Below are 27,304 nucleotides of genomic sequence, written 5' to 3'. Positions count from 1 at the left end.
GCTGGGATGCCTATAGGGGTGAGCCCATTTGGTGAACGCGGACACTCTTATACAGAGTGGTATGTGAGGCTCTTGCAATTCGAGAACTTGCTAGCATATTGGGTGGGAAAGAAGAGGTGTTTGTGGTGCAAGTTTGGGAACGTGTGTGTCTGGAGCTGCCGCCATGACTTGGCGTCGGTGCGGGATAGAGAGTAGGGGGGTGGAGGTAGTGTTTTTCTTTGTGTTCGGTAGCAGGCAAGTGTGAGTGTATATTTGAGAGGTTCGTGGTAGGGGATGATGGCACTGATGTCATGGAGTCACCCTGGACCTGTCTGTCCGCTTCCTCTGACGCCCTGTGGGTCATTTCTCGGGCGACCGCATGTATGTTTCACTAGCTTCCGACCAAAGAACCCACCAACCAACCAACCAACCAACCAACCACCCACCACCCCCCCCCCCCCGCTCGCCCAACCACTCACCTACCTACCTACCTACCTACCTATCTACCCACCCACCCATTCACCAGCCTACATATCCATTCACCTACCCATGCACCAACCAACCAACCACCAACCAACCAACCAACCCACCAAACAACCAACCCGCCCACCCACCGACCAACCAACCCGCCCACACACCCACCTAACCATCCACTTACCCGCCTTCCCACCCCCTACCCAAAACTATCTATCTATCTATCTATCTATCTATCTATCTATCTATCTATCTATCTATCTATCTATCTATCTATCTATCTATCTATCTATCCCACTTTTCACGCTGTAATCTCACATAATATCATCTAGTTAAGCTACAATCCCTAAGGCGAAGAGTGACCGTAATTGTCAATCGTTGTCTGCTTTAACAGTAATTGTTCTAAAGTGGCCGCCGTCGTAAAGGAAACCATAATACACATAAAGAACTTTGTGTTCCTGTGGGAGATGACACAGGGTCGTCGCCCCGAAGCCAGGTGCGGTAAGCACAACGCTAACCCGATGCGTACCAGAACAAAACAAGAATTATCCCGTGATAGGTGAACGCGAAAGCACGTGCTTATAGGCAGGGGCACGGGGTTGATTGATTGGGGTGTTGAACTGCCCGAATCTACACCTGGGCCATGAAGCGAGCCGTTGTGGAGGGCTCCGGATTAACTTCGAACTCCTGGGGATCTTTAACGTGCGCCGAAATCTGGACAGATGGAAGTTTTAGATGCAAAGCATCTTTTGCTCGGGCTATGTCCGTTGTCCGTTGTCTATTGTACGTTGCCCGTTGGCGTCCGCACGTCTCCTTGACATCCCCCTCTCCACGCCAGCTGTGCGATAATGCGCTTCTCACTCCGTCCCCCTCTTCGCGCCAGCTGCGCGATAGCGCGCTACTCCCTCCGTCCTCCTCTCCACGCCAGCTGTGCGATAGCGCGCTGCTCCCTCCGTCCTCCTCTCCATGCCAGCTGCGCCATAGCGCGCGCCTGCGCGCCTCTCCCTACGTATTCCTCTCCAAGCTAGCGCTATATATAACCACGTGCACCCGCCGCTGCCTCAGTTCCTTCGTCGGATGAGTCTCACTCCGGCGTCTGATGAGTACCGACAGTCGTGCTAGCGGATTGGCTGACACAAGTTCAGCCAGCATCAGCCAACCAGTTAACAGAGCCGTTTGTCAGAGGGGAACCCTGAGGTGATGCGAAGAGGGGAACCCTGAGGTGATTCGAAAGTTTCTTTTATTTTTAACAAGTGTTTACCCTACAGCAACCTAAACCACTTTGGCGAGATTGTGTAACATTGTGTTTTATTTCCTGCAGGTTTTCTAATGTTTTCGAAATGAGGCCTATATTGTGCAGCAATGCAGGAGAGAATACGAAATATGTACTTAAGGTTTTTTTTTCGCCCAATAAGCCCAACATCCGAGGATATTTACCCCGACAGAAATTTTGTTTTATGGGGGCTCATTTAAAAACGTCAGCGCAGCGTTCTTTCTCGTAGCTCGCATAAATTGTCGAAGGATGACAAATATCCGAGAAAGCCAATCGACAAGCATCGGATTCATATCAAGGTTCACTCTTATTGCGAATGAACCGTTGGACGTTGCTGACGCTGCGTCCGAGTCACCACCTCTCGTGGTATAGGCCGATGACCATCCTTGACACCGTCCGGAGAAGCTGTGTCCGCCCGACGAGTGAGCGGTGTGTCGGTGGCGCGGACTCCGGGCAGCGAGGCGTCGTCTCAAAGTAAGCCTATCTGATTTCCCCCCGCCTCAAGCAATCGGCCACAGCTATATTCTTCGCCGTGGAACATAAGGCCAGTGTAACCTTCTCCGCGTACCTGGCTCAGCAGCCCTGCGAACTGACACTCACCGGCTGACACTCGCCGAACTGACACTCGCCGAAGCCACCAGCCTGTCTCTCCTTGACTTTTCCCCACCGGCCAGCCCCAGCGGACTGAAGTAGGCCCATTCCCCGGTAGGCCTCCCAGAGTCTTGTTATAATGTTATCCCGCTTGCCGCTCCTGAATGATGGATTGCCTCTTGAAGAAAATGCTTGTGTTTGTTTGGAAGGAAGAGGGCTGCTCATGACTCTCTGCGGGATTCTGCCCATTCCTTCATTACAGTAGCAAGCTCTTGTAGAGTGTTCCTGTTGTACTTACGAGGGTGGCCTATGTGTCTGGTGTCCTAACAGTAGTTTCGTATTCGTGTCGTTACTTTGTGTGTCTATGCACGAGTTTATGTCAAAGGCGCGCAAGCTCTCTTTTTAACTAACTGCAAACACACTTACCAGGAGCATTCGCGTGTTTTAACGATAGGAGGTAACCTGCGTGTGGTATTTGGGAATCATACTCGATGTCTTGGTCGACTTCTCAAGTTCTGTTAGAGTCATCCTTCTACCGGGGCCTCTTAGGCTCGCGTGAGTAATACAGGGCGGCGGTGTGTACTTTTAAGAGGCGTCTTAAATGTGTGCACTTAGCAGTTCGGTTGCATCTTCAAGTTTCAAGTGCCATATATATGTGTGGTGTTTTCCATAACTGTACTTTGGTTTGTTCTAGTTTTAGTGAAGACACGGGAAAAGTAACTGTTTGAGACTTAACGTCGGCTTATTAAATTAGTAGTGAAGTGTTCATTACCACGAGCGTTTGTCCCCACGTCCCATTCAAAGACGAAAAATAACATCACACCCAACAGCCAAGTCCAAGTGTGTGTATGTGTAATGTTTAAAATGGAATGCAGGCTGTTTCCTATTAAATGCGTGCTTGCGATAGTGTTCAGAATGTTTTTTTAAGTGACCTCCTCAATTCGTTCGAAAAGAGGCCTCGACAAGATTATGTGCATTGAGGTCGCCTCATAATAAGAATGGTTCAGGTAACAGATTAAGCAGAGCCTCCAACTTTTTGCTCAATGACCGATAATGAGGAGCGTTGGGGAGAGCTTATGCCGTCTTAGGACAATAAAACGATACTCGGAATTCCGAAAACATCACGAATAGTGTTGAAATAAAAGGATGTCGTGCTAAAGATTTCCGGGCGGCAATGGCCGCCCCGGTCTTTAGAAAACATCATGTTCATCCGTATGAATTTGTTTTTAGGCGTGTTTTTGATGACAAATAACAATGTGTCGATTATATTGGAGTATATCGTGCCCATTATCAAGATATATCGTGAGCTCCTGCAGTTATATTGTAATAAGATTTCTCTCCCAATGTATCTTTTTAAGATGGAATGAGATGTGTCTATGTAATGTCGATCCCTGCACTGATTCTTTGTGTTTTGGTTTTTTGTATAGAATTGTACGTATCACCCTGTTTCTTGCGCTGCAATCCATAAAGTATTTGTGCGACGTCCATTTCCTCAGAAGTTTTCGGAGTTTGCGGTTTCTCGGGCTTCCTGGATTGTAGACAATTTCGGCTTGCTCTTGGCTGCGACCTCCACTGACAAAGGTGTCCAGTGTGTCACGGGTGCACAGGCGTTCCAGCAGAGATGGCAGCCAACGTGGCCACCTCCATTTCCATCTAATCCATAACGTAAAGCGTAGCGGGGTCGGAGTTGCATCGCTATCGCTCCAGACAGGTGCTGCTTTTAGCGCTACGACTGCCGGGTAAGCAAGTGATGTAGTGACGGGTTCGGTAGCCGAAAGCTGCCGGTACCGGTACTGGTACCGGGCTGCCGGTACCATGTGCCACTCTGCAACCCGGTTAGCAGCGCGCGCCTAGCTTGGCAACGCGAAACAGCAGAGCATTTTCTGTGCTTTGGGGGAAAATGTTTTGGTTACTTTTTAAGTTTGTGAAATATAGCCCTCTTTGGTAAACACTTTACACATTCGAGAGAAGGGCTGGTGGCGTCTTTCCCATAGACTTCTTTTTATGACTGGTTATGCAGTTGTCTTTCGCGGTCGTTCTCGGAGACTTGACTCATGCCAGCTCCCCCAAAACTATATGTTTGACAGCTTTACGCCTTGCTATGCCGGCAGTTGAACAAGTCAGAGCCAGCTTTTGTTTGGTGATACAAATAAGCTATCACTCCTTGGAAAGTGTTCGCAATTTCGTTGAGAAAATGACCAATCAAGGTCTGTTACAGAAGGGCGTTTGAGTGGGTCTGGTTAGGAACCTCAACAAATATCTCGCCTGATTGTAGTTTTTTTGGCCGTATTGTTTACGCCTACATCATCCGCAATAAACTTACCGATCAGAAACACTGATTTCAATGTAACAGGGCGTTACTGTCCGTAGATTACACGACCAAAATTGAAGAATGTGGCGCTGAGTCAGATAAAGGAAGAAAGTTATCTTCCATACAGCCCCTGTTTAGGGGCGCATCAATTTTTCGAAGAAATTGAATTTGGAATAATTTGAAAATTCCTATGGCATAAAAAAACAGCATGGAACTGGACACTTCTGCCAATGGCTTTACGCCTATTGTCAGTGCGGTTCCCGTTAATAAACAGCAAGCCCGCCCACGGAGGTTCAACTAAGGCAACAGTTGTCACCGAGTGTGATTTGTTACCCTCAACTCATAAATATGTCGTCATGGTTGGTTGCACCTTATGTTTGGTGCTCGGTTTTTCCGGTGCCGCTAATACCGTCCCCGCTAATATACAGGGCGCCCCGTGCGATACCTAACGTGTTACCAATGTTGAAATAGACGCTCAGCATTTTGAGGCGGGCACAACTTGGAAGCTTAACTTGCCTTGTTAGCTGTCTGCCAATGTCGCTACCACTGCCAAGGTAGCCGTTCCTCGTTTATAGGCAGCTCTGACCTGTTGATTACGGTGTTTAGCTTCTGCTGATTCGCTCACGTTTTGTATGGCTAGGTGAATTGACGCTAGATAATTAGAGAGTGTCTCATTTTTTCTCACGCAAAAAATGTACAAGGTTTAAAATGGAGTATTTATCGAAACCATAGAGCGTTCAGAAAGGTCATTTACCTGCTTAGAGAAAAAGGTTTATTTTAGGGACACATTTTTACTGTGGAGCACGCGATAATGTATCTGCTAGGTGAATCTGATCAATGTTTATTTTCCGGAAACACATGTGTGATTATTCAATAAGTATTTGCGTGAAAACTTTCAAAAAGATAGCCCTTCTTTTTCTGGCACATCATACAGAGGACAGGCTCACATACTCATTGAAAACACATAAGCTCAAACGCTGTAAGGTAAAAGATTTTACCAACTTGGAACCCGTGCTCTCAATCGACATACATGTTGTTTTGATAACATGATTTCAAACGTCACCTAAGTTTTATTTATAGTTGATGTAGAAGATAGTCGGGTATCTTGCTTTTGTTCAACCAGCAAAATGTTTGCGCCATGCCATGCGTCAAGCCATAGCAAATTCGCCAGGTAAGATGATCGCTGAGCGTGTTGCGATTTCTATTGTCATAAAAACAAATGGGTATCCTTAAATTAGCACGGTTCTCTCAGAAGCGTAGAATCAAGAATCAAACAAGTGTAAACAGGCCAATATTTGTAACCTCAGTCTAAAAGCTCAGATTTTGCCCAACCCCTACCCTAAAAACTAATACTGAAAATAATGTTACAAACCACTGGTACAGGGAACGGTATTCAAGAACTTGCCCCAACATACACGCACTGAGCCCGAGGAACCTTTCTCCTGCCACTGAATCTGTGCCGGAAAACGTTCGTGCATCCATTCTTTTTGTTTTCACAATTGTTTTTAAGGGTTCGAGAGTTTCAGCTCCGCCTTCATAATAAAACAAATGCATAGCAGATATATGTCGCCTTTGTCACAATATCCCAGTCCAACAACTGGACCGGGTCGTTTTCCACCTGTAGGTTTAGTAGACGCCACGCATTGTTTATTGTCTGCAAGGAGAGAGGTCGCTTCTGTTCGTTTTGTACATGAGGAACTTCCGCTCGTCGTTCGACAAGAAAATCCCAAAAACAACCTTACTCAAAGCTCTGCTGCTAGTATGGTGACGGCGCCTAAGCTTGAAATGGTTGCAATATTTCTGTCAGTCTTCACTAGTACGGAACAAATACTTAAGCGGAGGCCTTGTGCATATAAAATAAACATAACAAAGGTGAGTTTCTACTGATTTTAGACATTAATCAGTCGCTACTTGTTGCTAGAGCACTTATTTATTTGATAAGTGGAGTGTATGTCGTCAATATTATTCTGCCATATATTGCCATCGTCAGAAGTACGACGCAGAGATGTCCCAGATGTCAGATAATAGTAGAATTACCTACTTCCCTTTTCGAACATTTCAAAAGGGGAAATAAGTAATGTTTTATTTTAACTGAGAAGGAAGCATTTTTTTTCAGCTAGCATAAGTAGGGTAGTGTCTGGGTATATTAGTATCCGCATTGTAATTAACGCTGACAAAAAAATTTAAAGTTGAAAATTCAACTATTAAGTTAGTACTCGGTGCCTTTCAATGTATGTAAGTGTGTCGTTAAGAATTACATAAAATGAACAGCCAAAAAGACTGTATTATATCATCGCGTTTTCTTTACTTGATTTAATATTTCACCCAGCGGATGTAAATGTTACAAAATGTCCATCTGCTCTCAATACTTGGCTAGCGTGGCATTAAGTGTGGTTACAGAAATAGATAGTATCCACAAAAATGTACACAGCCAGAGCTTTGCAAGACTAACGTGGCGAACTGTGCGTGTTTGTAGATAATAAAGAAAAACACCCTAAAAATCAACAAGGACAGAAAGAGGTTCACGAGTGCAGTAGGGTACTCGTTGTCCTTTGTCAGTCCTTGTCTCTTTTTGAGGTGCTGTTTTATGCCCAGACAAGTGTTATATTGCGAAACGCTTTGTTTAGTTGTCTTAATTATTTATTCGCAGCTAATATGCAAATTGAAAGCATTGCAATCTGCTGTCAATAAATGACCATCGGCAGAAAACTTTTCGCATCAGAAAATGGCCGTTACTTTTTTTTATTGAAAAGAATCCCACAAAAAATTACATAAAACTTAGTGCGTACGTCAGTGTACATTAGGCTACGTTTTGCTTTTTTTTATTGTTGTCCAGTTCAGGGGTGGGTATCTAAATTATGTAGAATGCTAGTCTGGAGTCAACGCGTTCGTATCTACGAGACAAATTACAGCCTCGTGCGCATCGGCACGTATACAACTCTACAGAAGCATGCCACCTTGAAACTATGTAAAAACGTGTTTTCTCTTGGGCAATGTTTAGGCAGCGCCTGCACTTGCTGGTTATCATTGGTCGCTGTTTGGACGGGCACAGCAATGTTTCGCTGCACTTCGATTAGTGAGTTTGATTTGTACGACAAATTGAAACTCAGAGGCATTCTGTAGGTTGGCCAAGAAACTCGCAATGCCCGAAAATTGCGTTGTAAACTACCGAGAACAAACAGACAGCGTAAAAAACATACTGTTGCACGCTACAACTGGGGCATTTCCCAGGCATCTTAGACAAAAATTTTCAGCAGCGGCCGAGACCGAACTCGTAATTATAAAGGCACGAACAAATTCAATGACGCCTAATAATTATTACTTAAATTCAATGTTTCTCGGTTGAGCTGTGCCGAATATATAGTACAAATTTCACTCCAGCAGAGTACAACGACAAAAACACCAAAAGCCCTATGGGTAAGTTGGGAATGTACATTAAACCGTCTTTTGTTCAAATCAATTGATCCATTTTGCGGTCTAATTTTCAATATGACTTGTCCTGCATACGTTTAAGTGTGCATTTTTTTCGAGTCTTGGGAAATTTCCGTTAGTTATGCCAAGAAAGACAATATGGCTGGATAAGGCCAGTGTTTCTCTTATTTTGCTCACAACTCCCAACAAACCATTTATACCGGCATTATTTGTTTTGCGTGCAGGGAATTGATATTTCAAATTTTCAGTTTCTAGATGAAAAGCATGTTATTTGGACATCGAGGACAACAGAAACAAGTTTACTATTCAACGTGGATGGAATTGTAAACAAAACAAAAAGGGAAGTCTACTTTTCAAGAATGCGGAAGAAAGCTTCAAGTTTGTAAGTTAAGCTCCTCGTAAATTTGCCTGAAGATGAAATACTCCGACTGGTTTTTGCGGGGACCGATGGCAGTCACAATTTGGCCACACAATTCCCCACCCGTTTAACATCTACCAAATACTCCCAGAGAGCGTTCACTTATACGGTTGATGACACCGGGTTGTCGTTGCTAGCATTTGTAACATATTACTTGAGTTTTTATTTGCTCACATTTGTAATATAGTAATTCTATGGTTAGACAAACTAAAAAAAAATAACTTTTTTCTCTGTTAAAACTAGGGTAGTAGAATCTCATTTTTGTAAGACATCTAAAATGTCTAGGACGCAGGATAATACATAATAAAAAAGGGTGCTTCGTAAAATACTTTGTAGAGGTTTACCTTCACCAATAAATTTTATTTCGAAGTCGATACGCACAACAAAAAGCGTACTACTCGACCAGTGCGCGAAATGAAGTCACGCCGTACGCCAGAACACAAACACCTAATTTTATTGGAATCTGTATCATGATTTATATTTAATGGATTTACACTGGGTGTCTACCCGGTTCAGTTGGGCTTAAATCCAACTGACTCCTCTCTCACAATCATCATTGAGTTATTCTATCTTTTCACGCACGGCTTCAAGTACGCATAACGTTTACAGTTTAACTACTCCAGCGAACTTGCATCACGTAAAGAAGGATGTCTCATATCATATGTTAAAAGCAATGCGACAGAGAAGAAAATTATTTGCGTACACAGCAAATGTAGGATGATGCTACGAAAAAATGCGATTGGTTATTGGAAACATACAATTGGCTATTCCAAAAATAATAGCAAATTGTTCAGAGGAAGTCCGATGGCGCTCCTGTTCACAGATAGTGGCATGCGCAGTGGGCCATCCGCCACCATTTATAATTTTGGTTCGGTTATAGGGCGGGGTAAATGTGAGAGGGACTGTGTAGCTGAAGAGGCAAAGCACTTTGCGGCAGAAGCTACGTATAATCTTTGGAAAGAAAAAGATAAAAGTTGTGTTCAGCGTTTGCAAGTTTCTTTTTTGTGGTTTTGGTGTTTTGATAAATATCATCTTGTGTTAGTGAGTGTTTCTTTTTTTTTTGTTTATTAGGCGATGCAGAGTTACATAAAGGTTGCTTTTAAATACGCTATATTACCTTAATTCCATCACCGTACGTAGACACAGTTTACAGTTCAGAAGAACAGAGAATGGCCTTTTGAATTTCGCCATTTGAAAACATTGGAGACTGCAAAGAAGTGCCAAATGCTTCGTTATGCAAGATCATTCATTTGTATATCACCTTATTTATGCCTGACACTGAGGTAGATGATAGTCTTGGCAGAGCGACAAAAAGCTCAATACGAACCAACGTTCCTGGAGTTCAAAATGTTTCACTAAAACAAAGCTCCTCAGTGGTTGGTATCGCAACGAACTGCTTCCCAAAGGGTTATTTGATGCCTGCCCAGGTCCCAAATGGAACTTTTAATAGGAACGTTTACCGACTCCGAATGCAGTAAAGCGCCAACCGGAATGCTTGTGGCTAATTCAGGTAATGTATGCAAACAATATTTTCTACGACTTGTTTGTTTCAAAACCTTCTTAGTAAACAATCGTTTCATAATAAAGACTGGCCTTCCGTAAATTTTCTAACACTTGTTGGTACAACAGCAGAAGCAACTCTTACGCCACGTGTCTACCTAAAGATTTTCGGGGCGGATGTCCTCTATGGTGGATAACAATGCGGAATGGTGATCTATATACGCATACCAGTCCCTGCCAACCACCTTCTACCCCCTAGCTTCGGTCGTTGGACTGGCTGACTAATGAGTGTAGAAAAATGTCATGCAGCTCTTATTGACGGTTTGCTGATCCCTCACTAAACCCCGTACCATAGCGATTGCTTTGTCACGGTTATTTTTATGTTTTTTAGTTTAGAGGTGGCACAGACAGGAAGCGTGATAATACCTCACAGTCTAGAATTTGCTTACTCATCACAACCCAAATGATGCGTCGGACCGATGGTTAGGAAAGCTGCAAAAGGGGATAGCAAAGCGTGTCGCATCACAAGTATTAAAGGAAAGATATCCCAACAAACCCTAAATTTTCATGCTGGTGTAGAGTTGGCCAGTCCGCCTTCTACGAGCAGCGCGCTGGTTGTACAACTCAGTATATCGCGCCTTAATTATTATTCCGAGTTAGGTGTTAAGAGCGTTTTCACCTTCTCATTAAAAACGAAGCCCCAAAATGTCAAAAGTTTGGCAGGGACTTGATAAGCGTGGAATCGAATACGCAGGACAATGCGTAGTGCTGAACCATAGGAAATAGGGCAGAAACACACTAGGTAAACACTTCAATTAGACGAAACCCATTGCGTCTTCCTTGTAGCTTTTACCCTGAGTACCATTTTTAGTGATGACCGAATATCTTCATATCAATTAAAAAACAAGCAGATTTTCTTTAGGACCTCCACTTTGCCACACTAATTTTCGCGGCTCTCTTCGTACTGAACATCCCCCTGATTTCTACCATTAGGCTTGATACCTCGCTCACCTCACTGCCAAAAGAAAATTCTACCTGTAAAAGCACAAAGACCGATTAAAATTAGGGGTGGTAGGTTACGGCTAATTTACTGGTGCTAGAAGCTATCTTCAGGGCTCTGTCATGTAAACGTGTTCATCGTTAAAAAAATAAAGCCGTTCTACTCAACGTGAAAGCTGACGAAAGTGCAGAGATAGTGATTCGCCATCATTGGCTGTAGAACCATTATCCGCTCACTACTACCACCCAACTAAATTAAAATTTCCGCCTCCATAGTGCTCGCGTGCCCCCTGCCTGAAACGGCGCCAGCGGGAGTTCTGTTCGTTTGTGCTTGCCTTTCCCCCTGCACGTGCCCGCATTGCACTGCCTTTTTTCGCTTACTATCGGGAAAACAAACCCAACGAGCGTTCCCTACTAAATGAACGCGGTTGCTGCCGGTTAATTACATATAGTATTTTGCTTTATCTTGAAAACACGCGCGGAAGGACGTTGACTAAAAAAAAAACCCGCCCGCATCTTCCTACGGGAGGAACTCGAGTAAATGCGTCGCAGAGTGGTGGGGGTATCGCGTGAATGTTGCGTAATTGGGTATGGTTTGGGAATGCTTGATTGTTATTTCGTCTTTATTATTCTTATTTATTGAATGAAGAAGAAGCGAGAGCAAGGAGTGTAAAGTTAAAGTCTGTCTTTATTGCTTGGTGCCGTCAAGCAAAGCGTCTAGTCAAGCGAAAGCCAAGCAAAGACGCCCTTGACTAAATTCCGAACGCGCGCTCCGCCGCCTATATACACACCGCCCGCGTTCGAGGGGGAGGAGTACGGGGGAGAGACGCGCATGCGCACACTTAGTACACAAGCGCGCGAACTTTCCACGCACCCACCAGGCCGTTATCACGTGTACACGCCCTGCCGCCGTTACTGTTGAGCGCGACGCAGCGCACGGGTAGCTACGACGCATGCGCGCACAGACGCGCTCCTCCCGCACCGCCGCAGCTGTTGTTGAGAGCCACGGAGCGCACGGGGTACACGCGCTCCTCCCGCACCTGTTGTTGACAGCGAGGAGGGTACGGGGGAGAGACGTGCACCTGCCCCTCCACGCGACGCGCATGCGCAGTGAGCGTGTGGACGGCGCCGACAACATCGACGAGTGACATCGCGAGCCTAAGAAATGCTCCGCATTTAAAAGATATACACAGGACGACGCGCTTCTAGCAACCGGCAACATTTATTAAGAAACAGAAATATATAAGGCCACCAACGAACATAACCGGACTGATTAAGACTCTCACAGAAATTATCAATAAAAATTACCGCAGACATGTGTCGTCCCTGGAATGCCAACTCTGCGTCTTGAAAACTGACTGACGGATGACTCACGCACATCAACCCCTCCCGGCTGATATTCCAAGCCTCCATTACCTCCCTTTGTGTCCTGCCCCTGTGCCTGAACAACACGGTTGTTTTTTTTCGAAAATGGGCTTACACCCCTGTACCTGGCACTCTTTGCAGTGCGAAGCCAGGTGCGTGTAAGGCCTGCCCACCAGCGATCTTTGACGTTCCCGCAACCGTATGTTCAGGCATCTCACGGTTTGCCCGATGTACGCCTTGCCACACGCTAGCAGCAGTCGATACACCACTGATTGGGTGCAAGCAACGAACTGCTTTCCGTGTTTCACGTGGCAGCGTTTTTTATGCCGCCCCGGCGTATCGAAGCGTCTGCCAACGGCAGAGCCTATCTGGCCTACTTTTTTCTCTGCGGAAAACACAACGTTCACACCATATCGGGAACCAACTCGCTTGATGTCATGAGAGAGCCGATGAACACACGGGATTTTTTCCACTCTTTTAAATGCAGAGCATTTCTTAGCCTCGCCTGTTCCTGCGTCGGACGGTGTCAACAGTTCCGCGTCCGCAGCAGGTGCGCCTCTCCTTCCCTCCTCTCTCTCAACAGCAGCTGGCGCGCGCATGCGTCGTAGTCAGCCCGTTCGCTCCGTCGCGGTCTCGGCCTAACAGGTGCGTGATAGCAGCGCGGTGGGGCGTGGAAGGGTGCGCGCTGCTTGCGCATGCGCGCTCTCCCCCCCGTACTGCTCTCCCTCTACTGCGCGCGCTGCAAATATAAAGCGGCTAGCGGTCGCTCGTCCTTCAGTCAATTCGTTGCTCCTTCCTTCCTTCCTTGGTTGACGCTCGTGCCCACGTTTACTCGTGTCTGCTACTCCAGCATCACGGAAGAAGCGATGGAAGCAACACTGCCTTCAATCAGTACTGAGGCCCGAATGCTCTCCATTTACTCGTGTTCCCCTCGCGGGAAGGCGCGGGAATTTTTTTTTTCTTTCTTGTGGGGCAGGTTTCGAAACAGCCATGTCATTGGCTTGCTTGATGGCACGTCTGATTTTTTTTCGCACGTGGCTGTTATAGCGCCATCCGGAAACCCTGCCTCCTTCAATCTTTGAACTTGACAATCAAAACTAGTGTCCTTCAAGTGCGCACACAACTTGTCGAGTGCTGCCCGTAAGCATGACGATGCAATGCTATTGTTAACCAGCCGGGAGTGTGCTGAGCGATAGTCAAGAAGCGCCTTTGCTGTTCTCGGGGAATACATCCAGCATATGCGGTCTTTTTCGAAAGATAGGCACACATCCAAAAATTGAAATTTCGTTTCCTTTGGTACTTCAAACGTGAAAGTCAGTCCCAGCCCATTTTTTGAAAACAGCCCGAGCACCTCCTCACGCGTCTTATCAAATTTGGTGGATTGAACTAACACCAAGCAGTCGTTCACGTACCTGTACACTTTATGCACAAGCCCATTTAAATCCACCTCATTTTGCGTCAACTGGACCTCCAGTTTTTTTTTTTTTTTTTGCTTAACAGTGGAGACATGTATGACAAGCGCTAGCGTTTCCCAGTTTCGAACAGTTATGACTATTTAAACCTCTTGGTTTTCGAAGCCTGTGCGCGACTCTTTACTACGAAACGTCGGGCTCTACTTGGGTCCCTTCTCACGCCGCACCACCTGATTCCGGCGGTCGTTTGACATCGACCGTTACAGCGCGCTACGATGTCAAGGCGAGCGCATAAAGTGTTCTGCACTTAAAACTCTTCCACACACTCCTGCCTTTTTTAATTCAGTACACGTTATTGTCACAATATTGAGCACGCCAAATCAATTTTGTGTATCTCTGCTTATTTCCGAAGCCTTTTTTGCAACTGTGTCATCAAGAGGGCCTGCCCTAGTTATACAGTTTTTGGTTTACAGGAGCACGTTGGTTCGCCTTTTTCATTTTTGTATCTGAGACTGCAAAGTTAGCTTGAGTTCCAGGAGGCCACACAACAAAACAAAACGCATGATAAAGGCTAATAGCAGGAGTACACCAACTTCAAAGGCACAGAAAGGAAAAATATACAGTTTGGGCTTCTACGCTATGCATAAGGCGAGTGAGTGCACATAATATCACGTGATGCTAAATGCGGTTACGTCAATATTAGTAGGTCTCTACAAGTCATTGCTTTGTGGCCTTCACAGTGTGGCAGCCTTTGCGATGCGCCACTGGCTCCTTCTTCCAGCCACAATTTTTTTGACGAATGCGCAATGAAAAGCCGAAAGTGCGGACATTAAAAACATATACTAAACAAGAATGTTTTGGCAATGTCTTTAGGTAGCCAGAACATATTTAAACCGCTCTCTATATATAGCACTAGAATTTTTGGGGCATAACTGTTTTATTGCGGTGAGGCTTTGAAATTGAGTCTGGTCCGAGAAAGCTGGCTACCGGGTCAAGTGAGCATTGTTAGAGTACTGATGGTAGAGAAAAACGTTTTTCAAGCTTGCTTCGTGCTGTCTAAAATAACAAATGTTTTGTTTTCTTCTCACAAAAAACATACGCTTCGGAAAGCCTACCTGTACTGTTCTTCGCTTCAACATTGCAGGTGTTGCTTCACCTTTTCTAATTTAAGACATGCACTCTCTTCTAGCCACCGATCTTCTAATTTTCCATCTCTGTGATGAAAGCTTTTTCTCAGATACGTGATGAAAGCGGCTGAAAATGATTGCAAATATAAAACGCTAAGGTCAGCGACGAATAGCTCATTGAGCCCTACATTGCTAAGGGTTGAAATGTCACGAAAAATGTGAATGCAGTACACACAAATTCATCCTAAAGGACTATACATTACTGCTAATGAAGCATTGCGGAACTCCGTACAACAAGGCTGCGCAAGTGTGGGGGTAGGCGTTGTCCTGCACCTCTTGTAGCAGCCGTTATCGCGTATCGGTCATGGTTAGGAAACAATTTTCTGTGATGGTTTCTTGGCGCCCACTGTTTCCCGACATTTGACGTACGAACGTTTTTGTACACGTTGCAGACTGTTCGAAAGACTACGTTTTTATACTGTTAAATTTCATACATTTTATTACATAGCCTTCAATTGCATGTCAGTGAAGCACCCTTCCTCTCCTGAGCCTCATAAAAAACCGCAGTACTTCAGCGCCCGCGTCATGTGCACAACATACCATGTTCTCCTCGTTCGCCCGATGCACTCCGGACCCAGTTGCCGTGTTTGTCCACTAGGTCCACTGCAGTCACCGGCCATTATTCCTAGAGTGGGGCACAACTCGTCAGTATCAAGACACGGCCATATTAAATGCAGAGCATTTGAGTAACTCACGATGTCACCCGCGTTGACGTCCGTAGTCGTAGTCCGCACCCCTCCCCCTACACTATATAAAAAAAAATACTATCCGGCGCCTGGTTTCGATCCCTCGACCCTGCGGGCGGAACGCAATGTACATGGTGCTCTACCCACTGCGCCACAAAGCCGACACAGAATGGGAGGCTACGAACGCGCCTTATATCCTTTACTCATTCAAACTACGTCAAGAAGCTGCTGATACAACGCATTCACTACTACCAACTCCCCAAAGACTAAACGTTAACGCAATACACCCACACCCTATGCGACGCATTTACTCGAGTCCCCCTCGCGGGGCGATGGGCCCAATTTTTTTGTACGATGGGTGCACATTTCGCCGGCTTCAAAACGGCGCCATTTGTTGTACAATGGGTGCATATTTTACCTGCGTTAAAACTAGGCCACTGTGGCGCAGTGTTAATGATCTTTTTGTGGGCGACACAAGACCAAGTGTCGGACATTCTGTGCGGCGCAATCACCGGCTTCCGGTGCATCGCATCCAGGAACAGCGATGTCGCCTGCATCGCCACAGGCGGAGCATTTTTATTGTCTGAGTGCAGAGATAACAAGAAAATCATTGTTACTAAATTCATCAAATGCAAAAATACAAAGCTACTTGCGGTAAGCGATGCGCGTAGCGGAACTGGTCCGGGGCCACTAAAATTTCTACACATGAACATTTCTGTTGGTTTGAGGTGGAAAACAAAGGCACACTGGCACAAGACACAAGCTTGCAGGCTCTGGAGTACTCCTAGCGGTGGTGCAGCGTGTGCTTCGCCACTCCCGCTGCCGGCAGAAATAACACGTTCAAATTGGAAGTGATTCTGTTGATGCAGACCAGCTTGTTCAGGTAGACTTTCAGTTCACCCTCTTGGAAACTGCGGTTTCGAGTCTCACCCATCACCGTGCTGAGTTCTTTCGTATACCACGATGTCACTCTAAACCACAACAAGGCTGTTCTAATCAAACCAGTATCCCTCCAACCAGGCTACACACGTCAAAGTCATTTAGGTGTGCAGTAACTAAAGACTGCCAGCCATTTTTAGAAGCCCAGCTTTGCTTGGCCTCATTCACTATGCCTGATACCACAATATGTAGGGCCTTGGAATGATCCACGGCTGCCAACGAAGGTTAGAGAGAATATAGAAGGCTTCCCATAGGTGAAATTCTAGTTTTCGATTTCCGCCTTCGAGGGAACTCTACTCCTCACTCTCTTAATTTTAATGCTTACTGCAATTCTTCTACACCTGGCCGTTATTGTGTCTTCATAGGATGTCCATTAGACAAACCTCCTTTTATGATTTGACATCTTATCCGCAACAGCCGATCATTTCGGGCACACGGTTTAAAGCCTGCAATGTCGTAACGGGTTATATGCGGGTGCCTGTTGTACCGTAATGCTCTTTGTAAACAGTTAAACAGTTCACACGCACCGAGGCTAGGATTGAGCTGGCCGTTCGAGTGCAGACTGTATCACACACGTGGCTGGGGTCTTCAATGCCCCGCCATTCTACAGGATTCACAAAACCTTATGGAAAGGCGCCGTAGTTTCCCTGGACCACTTTAGGGACGCTCCTTTTACGCTACCTAAAGATATCTTGCGTTCTCACCGCCGATATACTCTTCCCGAAATGCCACCTATGTCACCAGACCTAACCCGTTCGCGTGCGAGCGATAGTTTTCTCGCAGTGACAGAACAACTGCTTGTAGAGTGATCTCCACTCTATTCGCCTTGCAGTTATATCGAGCACGACAGGCTGCCTTGGGCAATGCTGCTCCGTAGACGAATGCGATGACCTTCGATATATAACATCGGCGCAATCTTTTGCCGCGGGCAGCCCGTGTGCAATTACTGTGAATAAGCCAGCTCTATACGACGCTTTTCACAAAATATACGTACGTAATTGAGGGAAAAGTCTAGCCATCGACTTTTGCAGCTATGGGACCAGCGGAAGCTCAGGCTGGCACACGCTGGCTCACAGCGCTGGCTCACAAAAACCCTGGAGTATAAGGCCCGTACGCGTTTCGAACATTAGACTGCGGCTGCAAGACGACCAGGTTAATATCTGCCAACGCCGGCATGAATTACATGGTGTATCAGTCGGCCTGTTGTCACTAGATAAGGTTTCGGAGTAAGGGCGTTTTTCTCTCCCGTTGTTCCGTGCCGCTCTACGGTCATTGGTAGATTTGTATCACGACATTTGATTACACTGCGCCTTTGGTTGGGCGTCGCCATTTTGTTGTCAGTCTGACCTTTGTGTTCCGGCTGTGCACTATATGCGACTGATGTAGGTCCACGCGTGAATCAGATACCGTGCGTGTCTTGAATTTTAGCTGCAGATGCTCCTCAAATAATGTTGTTTTTTTTCGTCTTCGGCAGTGTTTTTTAAAAACTTCTCGGCAAAAGTTAGCGGCGATGCCGTACAAGCGGCAATCTGGCAACATTGATATCCGCAAAAAATTGCCGCCGCTACTTACTTGCGTGTCTGAGTGGCGGTATTCTGAAAGAAAGTTCAGTTGCTCAAGCTCGGTCCATCCTCTACGACAGCTTCCCCCAGGGGCACCTTTCAGGCCATGGAAAGTTGTGACCCATTCCTGAATTGCAGCCAGTGCGTGTTTAATAACATCGCGCAAAGATTTACGCCGATATGACGCCGGTGTTGTCTCGCTTTGTGCGCTGCGTTCTACTTCCAGCCAGCGACCCTCACCTGTTTACTATTGCACACGACTATATGTGACGTGCTCTTTTGCATTTTCAGCTGTGACCAAAGCTTCGTTTCTAGTTCAGATTCATCAAAAGACACCTTCTGCTTTTCCAGACTGGAGGCAATAGATGCAAAGTAAAAAACGCAATGAACCAATGCCTACTCATCTGGAATCCATCAAAAAAGTTTGTCTCTATGATCAAATATCAGGGTCATGGCTTCACGCTGACAACGTACATATACCGAAGCTTGCAGAGTCACCAGGCCATCCCTGTGATTTAGGCCCGATATCCTTGACATGTACAACGTAAAACTACTGGAGGATATTCTGTCCGTCTGTTTTCAACAGTGGATTACACTGCGTGTGGTACTACCAAGTTAAAACTAGGCTCATAAATCGTCTGGGCAAGGAGAATGGGCTTTACGATATCGGTTTTGAGGGGCGATGAATAGTGAAGGTACGTGTCCAACAACATCTCCCGCTAACTAGATGTCTACTACCTATGCTGGATGTCTAATACCCTTGCGGAAAATTTCTTAGTAAACTATGTACTGTATCTTATAATAAAAAATTGTGAGTTATTTAGATTTTTTCTTGGCTTAAGGAACATTTTAAGAAATGTTGTTACAGGCGCAGCGCTGCAACGTTCTCTATATGTATTAAATGCTTCGGGCTTTCTTCTGAACCACAGTAATAATGGTAGCCATAACAGTTGATTTTTTTTTCAATATATACTTATCACGAATAAAATTTTATTGATTTTTGAAAGAAAGTGTGAATAAAAACAGAAACTTCGGTGAGAACATACTTATTATAGTTTAGGCTGTGTATATAGCATTGACAAAGAAGTCACGGAAAAGTGGTTTCGAAAACTCAAATACTTGGACGGAAGATGTTACATTTCCCAGCATAAATGGTGTTATGAGAAGTCGCACTCCAAAGTTTTCGTTCCAATTTTTTTTTTCAAATTGTCGCTTCTTGCGTGGATACTGAGAAGAGCTAGGCTATGCACAGTGGACTTCAGGCTTGAAAGATCGCTCGAATATTTCGAAAAAGAAAGCAATTACATGCGTACAAACAGGGTAGGCGACCGAGCTGACGTAAGCAAACCTTCCGCCATGCATGCCCAATGGTGTGATGATGATGATTGCTAATGGTTTCCCCTTTGTACCGTGGTTATGACATGTCACCTTACCAAAAAGAACTAATCTACATATGTTTCATACTTCTGGATTAATACTAGCGCTGCTTAGGGCAGGCACATAAAGCTTATTAGGCACAAAATACTTCTTTCTGTTACAGGTGGTAACTGTCCTAGGCAATATACCCCCCCTTCTGCTTTTCGTCCACCAGCATTGTAATCTTCTTTTCGTCCCCTCGACAGCCTTGAAGTTAACTTCCTCTGTGATACCCTTAAATCCTAGGGCTTCTGGAAGCCCAATATTTCCCTAATGTAGATTTTGATGTATACCCTCGCATTCTAACACTGTGCCGCATAGTTTCTGTTTCTTTTCCGCAGACCACGCATACCCCATCATTTTTTGAATACTTCCCCACAAAGCTGTTAGTTCGCAAGCAACCTGCTCTAGCATTAAAAAGCAAAGCACTGCCTTTGGAATTATCGTAGAAATTTTGCTTTCTAATGTTCAATTTCTCACCCTGTAAATCCCTAACGACGCTTTAGCTTCCATTTTTTCTATCCATTTGTTCGTTTCAATCTGCCTTGCCTCTTTTTTGGTTACCTTAGCTCTCCGGTATTATCGACTGTTCGTTCCGTATTTCATCGTTAAGCTTCTAGTCTTTCTTAACCCCTGCGTGCCCACGCTTTTCAAGTATAGGCACCTAAAAACTTTAGCTGCCCGCCTTCGTTGACCCATTGTTCTCAACCTCATCTCAAAGAATATTTTACTCTGTGATTCTCGAACTTCAAATGACGCCCACACCATATTTCCCTGTACTGCTTCGTTAGTTGTTTTTCCATGCGCGCCTAATGCCAAACGGCCTCCCGTCCCGCCACGGCTTGCAGAAGCCGCAAGGAGCTACACCTACGAAAATCAACACTGGGCCGTCCAGCAGGTCCTGCGGGCGCTCGCCAGGCATGAGACTCGCGAGTCGGCAACGGCGAGCTCACGTCTCGGATGAGTAGCCACCAGGACGACGCCGAGGCCCGCGTCGCGGCGCGTAAAAACGTCGTTCTGCCGGCCTAAATAAAGTTTAATCAATCCAATCCAATCCCGTTCTCTGGTTCACTTCAAGGCCTGATAGAACGTCTGATTTTAAGCAGAGTACAGCATTCGCAAACGTGAGACCCGGAACCATTAGCCTTTCCACATTCCTCTTACAACTTCATATTTTTTATACCCCCACAGAGCTCTATGCTTCATTAAGATGCGTTTCGCTTTCCCTTAACCTTAAGTTGCTACTCGTGAGTTCTTGAGCAGTTCTCCCATTCGTTTATCCACGCTCCTAAATATCTATATTCCTCCACTCTGGGTAATTCGTTTTGCGGGATGGACACTGCGTCAGTGGTACCGTCATTGAAAACCGTTATTCCCAATTTTTCTGCGCTAAGAGTTAACCCGATATTTATTGCATATCGGTCTGGTTATCAGCTAAAAGAACAATGTTGTCTGCGTATAGCATTCCCGGAATACGCTGTTGTACTACTTCGCCTTGCAGCATATGGGTTAGGCTTAACCCTACTTGATTTTCTTCCAGTTTCTTTTCTAACCCTTCCATGTAAATTATAAACAGTATTGGGCTCAAAGGGCATTCCTGTTTCAGTCCCCGATTGGTGTTGACCTCCTGGGTGCATTTCTGTGCCTCCCATATAAGGCGCACTCTATTGCCTTTAGAGATTGCTAAAAGGGACTGCATTTACTCGTCATCTAATCCCTGGAGTTTCAGCATTCTCCACAGCATTTATCTGTTTACGATGTCATATGCCTGCTATGTCATATGACATAGCAGGTCCATAGCATGTCCTGCTATGTCAACTAGCGCAGCGCCATCGCGGCTTACATTGAACTACAGAAGCATTCAACTACCCATGCGGTATATTTGTAAGTTATAATGATAATAAATGTTATCACACGATTTTTCGAAAATATAACAATGGAAGTAGCCCTGTGCATCCCAAAAATTGCAGTAAATAGGCGGGGCCACTTCGGACGCGTTTGGTGCCATTTTTAAATGACTTCAGGTGCGCATCTTTGGGTGCTAATTAATGGGACGTTCTGGAAGAGTGACAGAATATTTTGGAACTATATTAAAAAATTATTGTTTTCGGCGGTTTTGCTATCCATCTCCTCTTAATGGTGCTCTTTAGCGGTCGTTTTCACATAGTGCAGAAGGTCTTTGCCATTGACATTCAAAAGGTCTACGATAACGTCATCGACTATGCCATATCCACAATTTTTGATGAGCCTTCTTTTCCTAGCCAGAAGTGCTCATTCATTGAGGCTTATCTTAGAAAAATATCGCTTTTGAACAAATCACTGGGTCAAGCCATTACCACTTCACCTGAGAGTGCAAGACGTGTCGTTTATTTTGCCCCTGTTTTTGGTTATCAGTACCCCACTTTCCGTGCATTTTCTCTCCGTAGCGGACTTGCATTTTGCTTCTATACGCGGACGACATTACGGTGCTGCGGACCGCCCTCGCATATCTGAACGGAAAAAATGCGTACCTCCATCAAACCTTGACCGTTAAACAAAATTTGTATCAAACCGCAGGCCTAAGACACCTTAATAGATAACCGGTTTGCCTCTGTCCACTGCTTGGAAATGTGGCTTTCTGGGTATGTCTCCGACCTTACTGCGAACATCCGGCAAACCTGCGCACATAATGGTCTTTCTTCGCATGGCTGGGTGAAAATAATCAGCCTAAAGGTAAACTGCCGTGTAGGTTTTATATGGTAAGACCAGGGGCCTTTGCTGTTCTGATACATTTCGCAGGAGTTTCTGGATCTGCCTTTTGATGAGATCAGTACTTCCCCTCTCGAATCGAAAACCAGACGTAAATAAACCACACAGCGCCGCCGAAGTGGGCCCGAGGTGAAGGAATTATTCACGCTGCAAAACGTACCATCACGTACCTCTATAGAATGATCCTGCTACAACATTTCAGCATTGAGACTAGCTCCTCGTACATGATTAACTTACTGAACAACGTAGCTCTGCATTCAGACACACTAATTTGCGCACACAGCGCCATCACACTACGTATATAAGTTTTTCACTGCCTTCAACAACTTTTGGCCTGTAAGCTCCCCAAAATGACTGTGTCACCAATATATTAGGAACATACCATTGAGCCGACTTCATATTTGTTTGACCAGAAATGACCGTGTGGCGAGCTTTTGGCGCATGTAGATTCCCGCGCGGTCACAATTAGCCCGGAACCCTTCAGTATGGTGCACCTCATAGCCGACGTGTAGCTACGGTGCGTTAAACCTAACCACAGATCAATTAATTTATCATTCGAAAATGCACATGCGAATTGTGCGGATATAGCACTACTGGTTATATATAGTCTAGAGGTTGTAAATGATTTCGGGACGCTGGATCTTGCGAAGCTAGCGCGGTGCAATGTCCTTCTACTCAATGGCCTTGCAAGCTTCCGTTTACGAAAACATGGTGCTCTAAAATTTATGGTGGGCGCTCTTAAAGTCATCCGAAATCGACGGTAGACACTGCCTTCAGCCCGGCCTTCTCTTCCGCACACTAGTGGCTACTACCCTACGTCGATGTATGGTCTCCATAATTACGATACGGGATTTCCCGCGCGCATCCAACACTTCCACTATCCAAAGCGACATTTACTCCTTTGTGGACACGTACCTAGGCCCTCTCCGGCTGTTGTGGGTTCGACGAAATAGGTATCCGCTCACACATGGGCGGATACATATTACTGCATAACATAAAAATGGGCCACAGCTACGGCTGACAACAGCTGAAACAAAAATTACCTTAAAAGAAAGAGAGATAAGGCTGACACCACACGCTTTCTTGAACCAAAGTGGGAATCCCAACTCCCGAAAAATCGTCCGTGCCGGTGGGAGGTCCTCACGGCAGAGTTCGCGATTGAATGGCTCTTTCTTCTTGGGCATGGGCAGGGCAATCATACTGACATGTCTTGTTGGATATCATCACCTCTTCGAAACACCTCATGCCATAGAATCGCTGCGAATTACCTAATGAGGACGTGTAATCATCTTGAAGTACGAGTCGATGCTGTCGAGGTGCAGGCATTCGTCCTCGGATATTCTACGACCTCCAGTGGGGGCTATATGTGCACAGCAACGTCTTCCATTTCGCCTTCTTTTCGAAGCGGGTGCCTACCGGTAGCGGGAAGATATGTTAGCTTTCGGCGACATGGTGTTATATCGCATAATAAAAAATTAAAATTCTTCAAGATATGGCTCGATAATCGATGATTCATATTATAATTCTCCTAAAAAGTTTCATTATGACAACCTCAGAAAAGTTAGGTTTACTCGGCACACGAAGGGTAAATTTGCTAGACAACACCGAAGATCGTTACGGTTAACGTGATTTTTAAAAGTGACTGATACCACTGTGCCACCAAAAATGACAAATGCGAGCATTGATATTGATTCAGCAACCGATGTGGTGGGCGAATGTTTCACAATATCAAAAATGAAAGCTCTTTCACATTAACGCGCCTTGAATCCGCGCAAGCAATTTATTTCAATTTTCACAATAGTTGTCCCAAGAACACCCCGGAAAATCGTATTTTCAGAGCTCTGTTAATACATTTGTTTAATACTTCTTCTGTTAAACGAAATATGGTGTTTTCATTTTGTTTCAGGATCAATGGAGCCCTTTCGCCTGGAAGTTCTGCACTTCCAGGCGTATGACAACTCGTGTGGAGTGTTTAAAACGGTTTTACTCTCTCCAATGCCAGGTTCGTACCTACTCCTAATGGCCGACCGCAGCATTTATAGTAACAGAGACATTTTGTGTACATTGTAGAAGCAATGCCTTTTTATGCGCTTGTAATTTTATTACAACACATGCAAAAATTAGCCCAAACGTTTACCTATGAAAAAGTGGTATTCTGCTTTTTTCCGTGAAGAAATTTATTTTTGTTTTGCGGCTGGAAAACTAGTTGCTATATGTGTGATGTGCATTCATTGTAAAGGAATGGGCCCGTATCCGGTCGCTTTGTTTCAAATGTTGTATACAGACGTTAGCCTTCTGTAACTCCGCCAAATGAACGGCCACTCCCCTCGACTGAGTTTCTTCTCACGCTCTTCCCCTCCTGTTTCCGACCTCCCATAATGATCTCTCTAAAGGTTTGCTAAGGTCAATTCAAATTAGCCGTGTTCGCACTCCTACCGATAAATCTGTTCGTAGTGTTTGTTACACGTTTTCTCGGCGTTTGAGCCCTGACCTCTTTCCTTGAACGCGAGGACTTTTTGTGTCCTTGTGTAAATACATTGTTTAAAATGCGCATGGTTATAGCGCAAAAAACGGTGTCTTTTGTATTTACTAGAACAACACTGAAACTGTCACGTGTGTAGTGAGTTTATGGCGCAAACGAACCCAAGGTTCTTGCTCAAAAATGTTGTCAACTAATAAGAGCGCTTCCACACTTAGTCTCTCGTATTGTTTTGATAAACAAATTTCTGGTTCAAAGCATTGTTCTTCGTTTAGTCCCAGAGACACACATGAGGGACAAACACAGAAGAAGACAGACAACCAGGGAGACCGACAAAGGCTTCCGCACTGAGTAGACCAATAACTTCCACCTTCTTGACCACACAATGAGATATTTTTTGAAAAGTTTCGCAGTTGTCAACAGTTAGCGCATGTGCCGAAACGTCTTTGCAGAATATTTTTTCCACTCCGTCTAATTATTTCTCTTACAAAACAGTTACCTGAGGAATGCCCTTGACATGTGAACGATGTCGTGAAAATCTTGACTTTGTTCAATAGACAACTCCCTGGAAACTTGCGAATACAGAACTATACGTACCCTAAATGCATCTCAAGTAACTGACGCAAAAACCGCTAATGGCCACGGAAACATGTACATTTGCGAGCGCGCTTCAACTGGTGTCCTGTCCTTAAATTTAAACTATCTGAAAACATTTCTTTCATTCAAGCTAGTGAACATTTTAAACATTTGGCTTGACAAGTTGGTAACAAGATCAAATTGCAAACAATCTACACAGTTGCTCATTGACGTGTGACATAGAGCAAACTTCTCTGAAAACCGGGCTGTTATTTCTTATGTGTCGCCCAACAATCATCCCATATACGAATGTCAATATTCCCACCGAGAGGCAGTGAGCGCCAGTGGCAAAAGTTCTGAATGTTAGTTTTAGTGCAATCAACTCTTCTTAGGGGTTGTGTAGGACGTTGAACCTTGCTGAATCTAAGCGACGTCATCTTCTTATATTATCACTCGAATATGGCTCCCGATAATGGTTTTGCGATGATTTCATGGTGCTGAACAACCGTAGGGGTGTGTAGCACTGAACGTACTGCTGAAGCGGACGTTCACAGTGTACCCAGGTGGGGACTGCTGATTGCTCCATCGCTGACCCTCTAAAATTACGCACGCCCCCCCCCCCCCCCCCCCGATTTCGTTGAACACGAAGAGCAGAAGCTCTGCGATGTGCGAACGATAGCAGCAATCCTATTGATTAGAGTAACGCTTCAAGAGCACAGCGCGAGCGTGTAAGCGTCTTCAAGTTTCTCGTGACAATGAACTTAAAACTCTGAATTACCCCGTAGTTGTCACAAATACGGCGCCGTATTGTATACCTCCCAAACTATCGCTAAAACATTTTCTGGGAATACACTGTGACATGCGTTTGCCAAACCAAAATATTGTCAGCCAGTTTGAAGCGCCGATCATCTCATCGGAGATTTTAACGAAGAGCATCGCCTGGTTCCTAAGAACTTACTGCTATTCTGGCTCTTTGGCAAACATTCTAAGCACTCTGAGAAAGACGTTCAGCGACCTCATGAGTATCTAACCTGGGAAGACTGGCAACATGTACTCCAGCATTGCGATAACTTGTATTGTATTTAGTAGCTCACTGGAAAAAAATGCCGCGGTCTGAAGTACGGCTGTGTTATAGTCGAAGACCACAAATGTGAGATTAGAAAGTGAATGTAAAAGTTTTTTATAACTGTTGTCAGTTTTTCTAGCGTTGAAGCGACAGTTGTCCGACCACAAAATTTGCCAGTAGTGTTCCGTTTTGAGCACTAAGTTCTTTGAGAAGCATTTCTTGTTTCCAAATGTACAATTCTCAGTGACGGTACATCGGTACTTCAAGAAAACCCAATGTTGCTCGTTGCAGCCTTGCCTTAGAAGCCTTCTCGGGAAATTGAAGCCTTCAGGGGGAATTCGTCCTTTTTACATGCCAGAAAAAACAAACAAACGTATTTTTTTCTTTTTTCGCATAGTTTGCGCGTTGTGCATAACGTCAATGCAAGTTACCTCAACAGGGAACTCGATAGAGCTTCCCATGTTCTGCAAAATAATATGGTAGTTTTCACAATCAGCCACAGGGACTCACTTTATCTCAATCTAGTCAGTTTAGAGTACTGCTATAGTTCACTAACCCCTATTTGATGAGCTGCGCACCGTGCCAAAATCTCGATGTCCGAGGCTATGAGCTCCGCCTGTTTGGCATTCATTTACACCGTATCAGTGCCACATTGATGTCTTTAAACACTTATTTTTTCCTAAAACGATTGAAGATTGGAATTCTCTTCCCAGTGAAGTAGTCGCCGCATCCGAATTTCACACTGCAATCGATGATTTTGTGATGTATCATGTTACAGTTTATGCTTCGCCATCGTATTTCTAAGTGATGTTGCCCTTTTTTGTTTGCCATTTTTTGTGATTGCTTTATGCATCAGGATTTGAACCCCCCTACAATAATGCCATGTCGGTG

At 45.0% G+C, this 27,304-nt stretch overlaps 1 long non-coding RNA gene across 1 annotated transcript in view; it reads left to right on the top strand.

Annotated features, from left to right (window-relative positions):
- Nucleotides 1-6,342: 6,342 nt before the first annotated feature.
- Nucleotides 6,343-27,304, top strand: part of LOC144142122 (uncharacterized) — a 28,101-nt gene continuing 7,139 nt past the window's right edge. The window contains exons 1-4 of the long non-coding RNA XR_013316846.1: nt 6,343-6,500; nt 8,309-8,442; nt 9,906-9,988; nt 24,199-24,294. This is a non-coding gene — a long non-coding RNA (uncharacterized LOC144142122). The remainder of the gene's footprint in view (nt 6,501-8,308; nt 8,443-9,905; nt 9,989-24,198; nt 24,295-27,304) is intronic.

This window comes from Haemaphysalis longicornis, unplaced genomic scaffold, assembly GCF_048455015.1.
Source record: "Haemaphysalis longicornis isolate Haplotype H1 unplaced genomic scaffold, Haemaphysalis longicornis Haplotype H1 scaffold_6, whole genome shotgun sequence".
Lineage (NCBI taxonomy): Eukaryota > Metazoa > Arthropoda > Arachnida > Ixodida > Ixodidae > Haemaphysalis > Haemaphysalis longicornis.
This window is presented reverse-complemented; position numbering and strand designations above follow the sequence as displayed.